Source organism: Halichoerus grypus, chromosome 1 (genome assembly GCF_964656455.1).
Source record: "Halichoerus grypus chromosome 1, mHalGry1.hap1.1, whole genome shotgun sequence".
NCBI lineage: Eukaryota > Metazoa > Chordata > Mammalia > Carnivora > Phocidae > Halichoerus > Halichoerus grypus.
This window is the reverse complement of record NC_135712.1, coordinates 199,458,642-199,468,560: the sequence shown is the minus strand read 5'-3', so window position 1 is coordinate 199,468,560 and position 9,919 is coordinate 199,458,642. Positions and strand designations below refer to the sequence as shown.

At 41.0% G+C, this 9,919-nt stretch overlaps 1 long non-coding RNA gene across 5 annotated transcripts in view; it reads left to right on the top strand.

The window, feature by feature from the left end:
* LOC118520651 (uncharacterized) overlaps positions 1–7,093 on the top strand; it is a 35,177-nt gene extending 28,084 nt beyond the window's left edge. For 2 of the 5 annotated variants that reach the window (XR_013450056.1, XR_013450055.1), the window contains 3 exons: positions 497–668; positions 3,273–3,394; positions 6,798–7,093. This is a non-coding gene — a long non-coding RNA (uncharacterized LOC118520651). The remainder of the gene's footprint in view (positions 1–496; positions 669–3,272; positions 3,395–6,797) is intronic. The other 3 variants (XR_004909772.2, XR_013450057.1, XR_013450058.1) reach the window with 2 other exon arrangements.
* Positions 7,094–9,919: the final 2,826 nt, after the last annotated feature.

Genomic DNA, 9,919 nt, shown 5'->3' with positions numbered 1-9,919 from the left:
GAAAAAAACAACATTTCTTAATCCTTTCTTAATCTTCCATATTATTACTTTGGTGTTAATATTTAGTAATCTATATCAGTATTGAAGGGAAAACCATAGAGTATTTACCAACAGCTTACTTGCATTATTGAAAATATTATAGTACAAGGCAGTTGACATTATTTATATGGTTTTGATACATTTTCCAGGCAAATTATATATCTAGGTAATTTCTGCCCAAGACCCTCCCTGAGTAAAAACAAATAATAAAGAATATAACCCTTTTCCTACTCAAAAGTTTGCAGATTAGTATGTCCACTTTACCTGCTGGGACTCCCATAGTTGCTGTGAAAAACAGGCTGGACGAGATATTTTTTATTTCCAGTTTGTTGATAATGAAATTACGACATGTGTGGGAGTGGGTGGGTGAGGGAGGAAATGTCTTTTCAAGGCTGAGATGCCTGACAGCAGAAGAGAGTGAACTTTGTTTTTAAAGATTTTTTTTATTATTTTTGAGTGAACTCTACACACAATGTGAGGCTCGAACCCACAACTTGGAGATCAAGAGTCACACACGCCACTGACTGAGCCAGCCAGGCGCCCTGAAGGAAGGGAACTCTGAAGTTAAGAATGTGGTTACAACTCATACCTATTTCTTCCAACTCCAAATTCTGTCATGCCTAAATCTCGTGAGTTTCTATTTCAGTTTTTTAAGGGTGGTATGTACTGTCCATTACCGCTCCAGAATTTAGTCGTTCTTGCCAAACCTGGACCTAGCAATGTAGAGATGTGTCCTACCCAAATATTGAATTCTTGTATTTTTATCTGTATAGCAATCATTGTATCTAGGACAGCTTTGGGTGTGTAGACAGTACTATAAATTGCCACAGCTTCATATGCAGTTACTTATTTCATCAGTAGTCAAAACTCTGTATTCAGTTTATCGAAACCTTTAATTTAGAAGGTTTCTAATACTAACTCACAGAATCTTAAAGTGGAAAGTTATCTTATATGGAATCCGCCTTGTTCAGGTTCAGCCTTGTTGAGTGGAGTTGAGGAATCCTGGGATGGGGTGCTCTTTCCATGAGCACTAGACGATAGCTCTTTCTACCACTTGGAACAAAAGTCCCTCAAAATACCAACTTTTGGGGCGCCTGGGTGGCTCAGTCATTAAGTGTCTGCCTTTGGCTCAGGTCATGATCCCAGGGTCCTGGGATCGAGCCCCACATCCAGCTCCCTGCTTGGCAGGAAGCCTGCTTCTCCCTCTCCCACTCCCCCTGCTTGTGTTCCTGCTCTCGCTACCTCTCTCTTTGTCAAATAAATAAATAAAATCTTAAAACAAAACAAAACAAAACACACACCAACTTTAAAGGAGAAGTTCAGAGGTTATTGGGTATCATAAATTCTGTAGGTCCCAGTGCTTGATGAATGGCCTTAAATAGGGACATGCCGCATAGTTCTGGGAGGTGGAGTATACTTTCTCAGTACTGTTTTCAGTTTGTTTGTTTGTTTATTTTTTAAGTAGGCTCCACACTTAGCATGGAGCCCAATGTGGAGCCCAACCTGGGACTTGAATTCAAGACCCTGAGATCAAGATCTGAGCTGATATCAAGAGTTAGAGGCTTAACCAGCTGAGCCACCCAGGTGCCTCTGCTTTCTCAGTACTGTTCTGATTGACCACAGCGTGTACCATAATAGTCTCCAAAATTTTTGCTTTCAATCCCTCTAAATTTGATGCCCACTTAGGTTTTTTTAAAAAGATTTTATTTATTTATTTCATTTGAGAGAGAGAGAGAGAGAGAGCGGGAGGAGCAGAGGGGGAGGGAGAAGGAGAGGGCAAGAACCCCAAACAGACTCTGCACTGAACACGGAGCCCGACGTGGGGCTTGATCCCACAACCTTGAGACAATAACCTGAGCTCAAACCAAGAGTCAGACACCCAACCTACTGAGCTACCCAGGCACCCACACCCCACTTAGATATTTTTTTAAAACTCTCTCTCTCTTTTTTAAAGATTTTATTTATTTATTTGACAGAGAGAGAGAAAGACAGAGCACAAGCAGGGGGAGCGGCAGGCAGAGGGAGAAGCAGACTCCCTGCTGAGCAGGGAGCCCGATGCGGGACTCAATCCCAGGACCCCGGGATCATGACCTGAGCCGAAAGCAGACGCTTAACCAACTGAGCCACCCAGGCGCCCCCACTTAGATATTTTTTAAGTGGCATGTAAAATGTTTCACCCTAAGTTTAAATGGTTACAAATGATTAAATGCACACGTTTTAAAATAAAAATGTTGAAAGTGAAAGTCATTCTTTAAGATGTATCCAGTGGAATCTACATTCTATGGTGATTTCATGTAACCAAACATATGGATGAGCTCGCAGTTTGAAATTTTACATACTTTTCTTCCTTGAATGAGTAGAATTTTCATTCTACTTTCCCTACAATTTTATACACAATGTTATGTTACAAATTTTTACTGGTCAGGCTTTTCTAATTTTCTTCAACAGAAATATGCAATGAATTGATGTTTTCAATTTCCTGTGACCATAGGATATAAAGTGTTAATAAAATTCTTTTGGGTTGAGTTATCACAAACAGTAGTACATATTGATCAAAACAGCATATATTATAAATTTTGATAGTTATTTAACATAGAAGTAAATTTTTATTAAATCTCTCTCTCTTTTTTTTTAGTTTATTTATTTAAGTAATCTCTATACCCAGTGTGGGCCTCTAACTCACGGCTCCAAGATCAAAAGTCATACGCTCCTCCAACTGAGCCAGCCAGGTGCTCCTAGGTATACATCTCTTAATGAGATGCATGGTGCTGATGTTTTTCAGTTATTTGTGTATATACCTCGAATATTACTTGTTGCTGGAATTACTCGGGATCCAGCATCAGTTCTATATTTACCCTTTGTTTTCACAGATACACACTGAAAAATCATGTTCACATCAAATAAGTAGATGGGGGTGGGGTGCCTGGGTGCCTCAGTGGGTTAAGATCTATTTTAATTATCAAAACAAACTCATGAGTTAGATACAGTGTTATCCTCATGTCACTGATCTGGAAAATGCAACACTGTCAGATTAAATAACTTGCCAATATTCACATATCTGATGAGTAGCACAGCTGAGATTTGAACTGGCTCTGGGGTCTTTCACTTTTACACTCCACAGTCTCCAATATTAGTAGCCTCATTATATTTTTTACTGAGTATATAAGAACCTAGATGTTTGCTGATTGCAGCTTTGTAGCAAGCTTATTCTTGTTTCTTTATTCTTATGGCAGATTCAGACTCACAGGAGTGGGATGCTGTTTTAGAGAAAGGAAAGAGGGAGAGAAGGAAGACTGGGAGAAACGGAGAAGGGGGAGGGAGACGAGGGAAGAGGACGAGGATCATGGATTTCCAGGTGGGTTGAAACAAATCAGAGTTCTACCAGCAAAGTAGGAGTGTGCATTAGTAATTTCAGTGTTTCCCTCAGTTTGGCGAGTAGAAAGTGATATGGCATTGTTATTTTATTATTATTTTTAAAGATTTTATTTATTTGAAAGAGACAGAGAGAGAGCATGGGGGTTGGGGAAGAGGCAGAGGGAGAGGGAGAAACAGACTTCTGGCTGAACACAGAGCCCAACATGGGGCTGCACGCAGGGCTGGATCCTTGGGCCCCAAGATCATGACCTGAGCCAAATTCAGATGCTTAACTGACTGAGCCACCCAGGCGCCCTGCCATTGTTACTTTAATTTGCATTTCTTCACCCAAATGTATGTGAATATTTTTCTAGGAGGTTGTATCTTTTTGGGTTGGTCTTTGTGAACTGAAAATTCATACCTTTTCCCCAGTTTTCCCTTAGTCTTTCCTCAGAAATTCATAAGAGTTATTACTTCTGTGTAACTAATCAAATTTTATAATCTGCAAAGTACATTTTTACTAGATCGATTATTTATGTGCTAATTGTGTATTAATTGTGTTTATAGAACATATTATCACACAAATGTTTTTACATGGTATTTAATCAAGTAATTCCATTTTATTATTACAGAGTTTCTGCTTTCTTATCTTCTTTGATATGGTTGTCCCTGCCCCTAAATTTTAGATGTAGTCATGTAGATTTTTTTGCAAAATTTTATTGCTTTATATTTTTAATTTAAATATTTAAGTTGTCTGGATATTTTAAATTTAAATATTTAAGCTCAGATTTAAATATGGAGTAAAATAGGACTTATGTGAAAAATATTTTACACATACAGAGCTATGATGATGAAGCTCTTGTCACCAGCTGTCTCAGTCAGTGGAGCATGTGACTCTTGATCTGGCATTGTGAGTTTGAACCCCACGTTGGGTATAGAGATTACTTAAAAATAAAATCTTAAAAAAAGAAAGAAAAGAAGTAAATAGATCTTTATAAGCCAACAAATAGCTTTAATAGTTTTGAGAATGAATTAGGAAATAGGAAAACAGATCAATAAAACGAAGGTGAGAGTCCAATATTGGGAGTTTTATCTTCTAAGAAAAGGAAGCAAGTAGATGGCTTAGTCTCCTCCCGGGACGGTGTGTCAGATGGTGCATATAGAAGTCTGCTGTAGGCTAACTGAACATTAAAAAAGAAAATGTTATAAAGAAAAAAAAAAAAGAAGTCCGCTGTAGAGAGCCATGCAGGAGGCTGTTTGACCAGGCAAGGTGGCAGAAGAGGGAGCTCCAGACCAAAGCCAAGAGGATGGAAAAGCTGAATCACAGCACTTCCACGAAGTAGGGGGACATGGGTGACGCCCAAGCAAAGCACAGAAACACGCTTTACGTATCCAGAAAGTGAAAGATAACGTAAGCAACCATATACGGGTTATTTTAGTAAACCAAGCAATAGAAAGAGACCAGTTCTCAGCTCAGTCACAAAATAGCCTCTCCGTTCAGGCTTCCTTCCGGGATAAGTGATTGTCACCATTAAATACTTCCCTGGATCACCCACCCACCCGCTACCCAAGTCAACTCTTCACTTGCATTTAACAATCAACTCGTTCATACCACCTGAAGGAGTTGATGAAAAAAACAGAATAAAAAACAAGAGTAAACAAATAATAGCAGGGGTAGGAAAATATGTTTAGGGTCAGAAATAACAATTAAAAATTATCCAAAAGGATCATTTGAATCTCTGAAACCTCCAGACTTACATTGTTACGTGTCCAATTATATACTGAAGTAAAGGACATGGGCAGCTTCTCAATGATCACAAGCACTTTGGGTGAGAGAGACACTTACTGTCTCCTTAATTGTACTGGGCTCTGAGACAGAAACAAATGAGAATCTCCCAGCATATGCCATCAGAGTATGGGAACTCAAAGATTTTATTCCTTTTATAAGCAGAAAAATTATAATGTTCCTAGTATTTGTGTATAAAACCAGACATTTTTATAAAAGATGACACAGGAAAATGTAGAATTCTAAAATACTTTTAAAACAGGTATCCTGGGCACCTGGGTGGCTCAGTCGGTTAAGCATCTGCCTTCGGCTCAGGTCATGATCCTGGAGTCCCAGGATCAAGACCCACATCAGGCTCTCTGCTCAGCAGGGAGTCTGTTCTCCCTGTCCCTCTGACCCTCCCCGCTGCTCGTGCTCTCGCTCACGCATGCTCTCTCTCTCAAAAGTAAATAAAAATCTTTAATTAAAAAAAATAAAATAAAACAGGTATCCTTAGAAGATTACCCTAAATGAAATCAAAGTAGTTAGGAACAGAAGGGTCCAGCGTATCTGAACTCCTTTCCGAGTATAACCCATCCTGCAGAATATCCCATTCTCTCTGGGTTCTCAGAAAGTGATAGTGATGTAGGAAAGACGTTATTAGGGTTCAAAGCCGACGGCCAAGAAAGAATTCTTGAGATGTCTTTGGTGCAGAAAGGTGGTTTTATTAAAGCACAGGGACAGGACCCGTGGGCAGAAAGAGCTACACCAGGGTCATGAGGGGTGGCCCGTTATATACTTTCAGGTTGGGAGGGGGTTAGGGAGAGCGTAATCTCTAAGGAATTCTGGAAGCAAGGTTTTCAAGACCTTGAGGGGGCTAGCTCTTGTTGGGGAAAGGTCATTTATTACTATCTAATAAAACCTTAGTCATGAGACCCTTCAGGTGTATATCAGTGGGTCATATGCTTGGAGGATGATTACCAACATGTATCTTGGGGGGTTTAGAGATAAAGGAAGTTTCCAAAGGAATTTTTATATGTTAAAGTAGACTTACAGGATGGGGGGGGCGGGGGAGTCGGGCTAGGATTGTCTTTTGCCCTTAGCAAAGTATTAACATCGAGGCAGCTGAGTCCCTAGAGGAATGTCACTCTGCCTATTTCAAGGACTTGTCAGTGGTCTCTAGGTAGTAAGGAAATTTAATAATTTTTCTTCTGCCTTTGTTTCCCACATCAATAGGACACAGAATGCCCAAATGTGTGTGTGTGCTTATTGAAAGGAATTTATCCCAGTCCCAAACCACACATTTAATGGAATATTTAACATGATGAGAGATTCTGGATCAGAAAATTGTTGAAGTTTGGGACATAGAACACAGAGGCACAGAGCTAAGAAGCCAATAGTTTAAGATATTTGAAGACCCAAATATTTAAGCTATTCAAAGAAGTGGGTGAGAGACTGAGGAGAAGACAGAGAGGAAATGAGCAAATGGATAGTTGGAACGGCACAGGCTACTAATAATAGAATCAGAATATGAAGAAGTCCTGGTTTTCTGTCAAAGAGAGATACTTGTTATATGTGTCTGAAAGAGGACTTCAAGCACCTCCATTTTGACCTCAGTCCTCCTTTCTAATTGATTCAGTTCTTTCTAGCATTATCTCTTAACTCAGGCCAAAGACCCTGTGGGCAAAGCATCCCCCATGAGAACTGAAACTACCCCCTCAAGCAATAAGAACCACCCTGAGCCAGCAAGACAATGATGGCGACTGACCCCAAGACGAGATCGACCTGACCTTCACTATCCACCTGCATGCACCCACCAAACTTATATAAACCTGGGAGTATTTTCGGCACTTTGGAGACCATCTTTGAGATGCTAGTCTGCTGTCTTCTAGGTGTCGGCCTCCCTGAAATAAATTCCTTTCTTGTTTCACCACCGCTGGTCTCTCTGCCTTTGGATTTTGTCAGCAGCGAGTGGCCACACTTGGTCTGTTTGGGAGCCTGGAGCCAGGTGCTCATGCACCCCTGTGGCCCGGTTACATTTCTGTTGAAGGATGTTTTTTCCAGTGAATCAATGCTTCACTAACGCTACATGAAAGACTAAGTAATAAATAATGATAAATAGCGAAATAGTGATAAGACTATCTAAAAAGTATAAGAGAAGCCTATAGAAATATCTATATTGAAGAAAGAGAGAGAACAAACTGAGGGCTGCTGGAGGGGAGGTGGGTGGGCAATGGGCTAAATGGGTGATGGGTATTAAGGAGGGCACTTGTGATGATGAGCCCTGGGTATTATATGTAAGTGATGAATCACTGAATTCTACTCCTGAAATCAATATTACATGACATGTTAACTAACTAGAATTTAAATAAAAATTTAAAAGAAAGAAAGAAAGCAGGGTAGCAGCCCTTGAATAAGAGAAAAGGAGCTGAAGAAAAATCAACAAGCAAGGAATGTATAGACAGGAATCCGAAACCGAAAAAGTGAAATATAACAAAATATCAAATTATCATTAAATGAAAGATAATGGCTCACCATATAAGTTTAACTTCCAAAGGAATTGGTTTGGTTAAAGTGCTCCCGGGGAAATGACGTGTGTGTGTTTATTATAGAAAACATGTATTTGTCTAAGGCAGTGAGTCATTGAATGCATGTTGAGAGCCGAGGTGATGGCAGATTGCTCGAGAAAGCACAATACAGCATAAACACACCAGCCCACGTGAAGCCTGCGTGAACACAGTGCCATCCATATGGCCTCTGGACTTAATTAAAAATTGAGGAGACAGTCTCCCTGAAATCTATATACACTGTCATTCTCCAAAACTTGACTAATTTCTTGTGCAAACAACACAGCTCCGGCCACTGTGATTGGCATGACTCTGACTGGGCACAGATTTTTTTTTTTTTTTTTTTTTTTTTAGCTTCTGAAGCTTTAATGTAGATATGATTTCCAATACGCTTTTACAAATACTGAAAACAGCTTCCAGGCCCTTTTCTTTTAAGGATCTTTGGAGATTCATAAGAACTACAGATTTGAAGATTGCAGTTGCCATCCAAGGAGGATGAAAATTCAGTGACTTCCCCAAAATAATTAACATGAAATTACAAGTCCTGATTATCCTTATTTACTTTTTCACAAAATTCTCCCTAGAGTTACCCTGGTAATCGGGTAAGCTCCTTATCTATATCCAATAGCCCTCAATAGATCTGGGTATCCTTCTTTTTCCAGTGTGGAGGGACTTGGGCCCATGGCCATAGGTCCCATTGGTAAAAGACTCCATGAATATATGTTTATTTATACGTACAGAGGCTCTGTTGGTTCCATTCTCGAGGACACCAGGTCCCCAGGTCCCCATCCAAGCAATGGGCTCTGTGAACTGGTTTAGATGTCAAAGTTGCATAAGAGCTCACAGTTAATCTGCTAGGCTGCTGACATAAGTCTTCTGCAATCCCATTCTTTCTCACTTCATCTGTAGAAGGTAAGCAGTGCCATCCGGGGCTGCCCATCCAATCTCATACCTAGGAAGAAGGCCGATTTGCCAGTGACACAAATCCCGGTGGATAGAGGCCCCCAGGTTGCAAAGCCAGACTTTTTTCTCGTCATAGCAGTCACACCCATCTTGCTTCTGACTGAGCTCTTACCATCTCGCTCGTATTATATGGAATCCTATTGTCCCCACTCACACTAGGGAGCCCACTTTCTTAGTCACATTCCTGTCCTCACCAGGACCTTCAGAGGACAAAACCTCACTACTGAGCTTCTCAGTGATGCTGGTGCCTATCTGACTAAAGCATCCTGTATTGCTTTTGTGAAAGGAGTAATCTCTAGGTCCTCTCCAGGACCATACTCAGCTGGGTTATAGTAATCATAATCAGCTGCAGGACCATTCTAGTGGCTTCTCTGGAATCACATAATAATTCAATTATTCTTTTTTAAGTTTTATTTATTTAAGTAATCTCTACACCCAATATGGGGCTCAAACTCATGACCCCAAGATCAAGACTCGCATGCTTTTCTGACTGAGCCAGCTAGGCGCCCCTAGTAATTCAATTCTTTTTTTTTTTTTTTAAGATTTTTTGTTTATTCCTTTGAGCGAGAGAGAGCCAGCGAGAGCATGAGCAGTGGGGAGGGGCTGAGGGAGAGGGAGAAGTAGACTCCCTGCTGAGCAGGGAGCCTGACGTGGGGCTTGATCCCAGGACCCCGAGATCATGACCCGAGCCGAAGGCAGATGCTTAACCGACTGAACCGACCAGGCGCCCCTAATAATTCAATTCTTGTCTGTCCTTTTGCTAGAACTCTGACCCTCACAATTTGCCATAGCAGTTCCAGCATTTCTGCCTCATTTACTGTGGCGTCATCATGTCATATTTTCAAAGAGCTCTCCCAGCAGGGTCAAGGGCCAGGGTCATGTGTCTTTACAAGATGTCAAGTCCTGAGTCACTGTGAGTGCCCTCATATCAACAAACACTTCCGTGCCCGGCCTTTTCCACGGCAAGTGAAAACCCGCACAATGCCCTTCTGCTCCTATTCCCCCAGGGCCCATCAATACAAATGAGACACAGCATACCACTCATTTGGTAAATCAGCTACTTTCTCACCAAGGCCCTGCTGAGACCTGAACTTAGTTACAGGCCTGGGGGTCATGAAGGGGGCAGAAGTGGAGTTTGAGGTGGGCAGACAGCATCTTGGGAGGAAGCCACTTCAGGAGGCCTTTGTATGACCAGAGGATAATGGGACCCTGCTCTCCCCTTGCAAAGGTA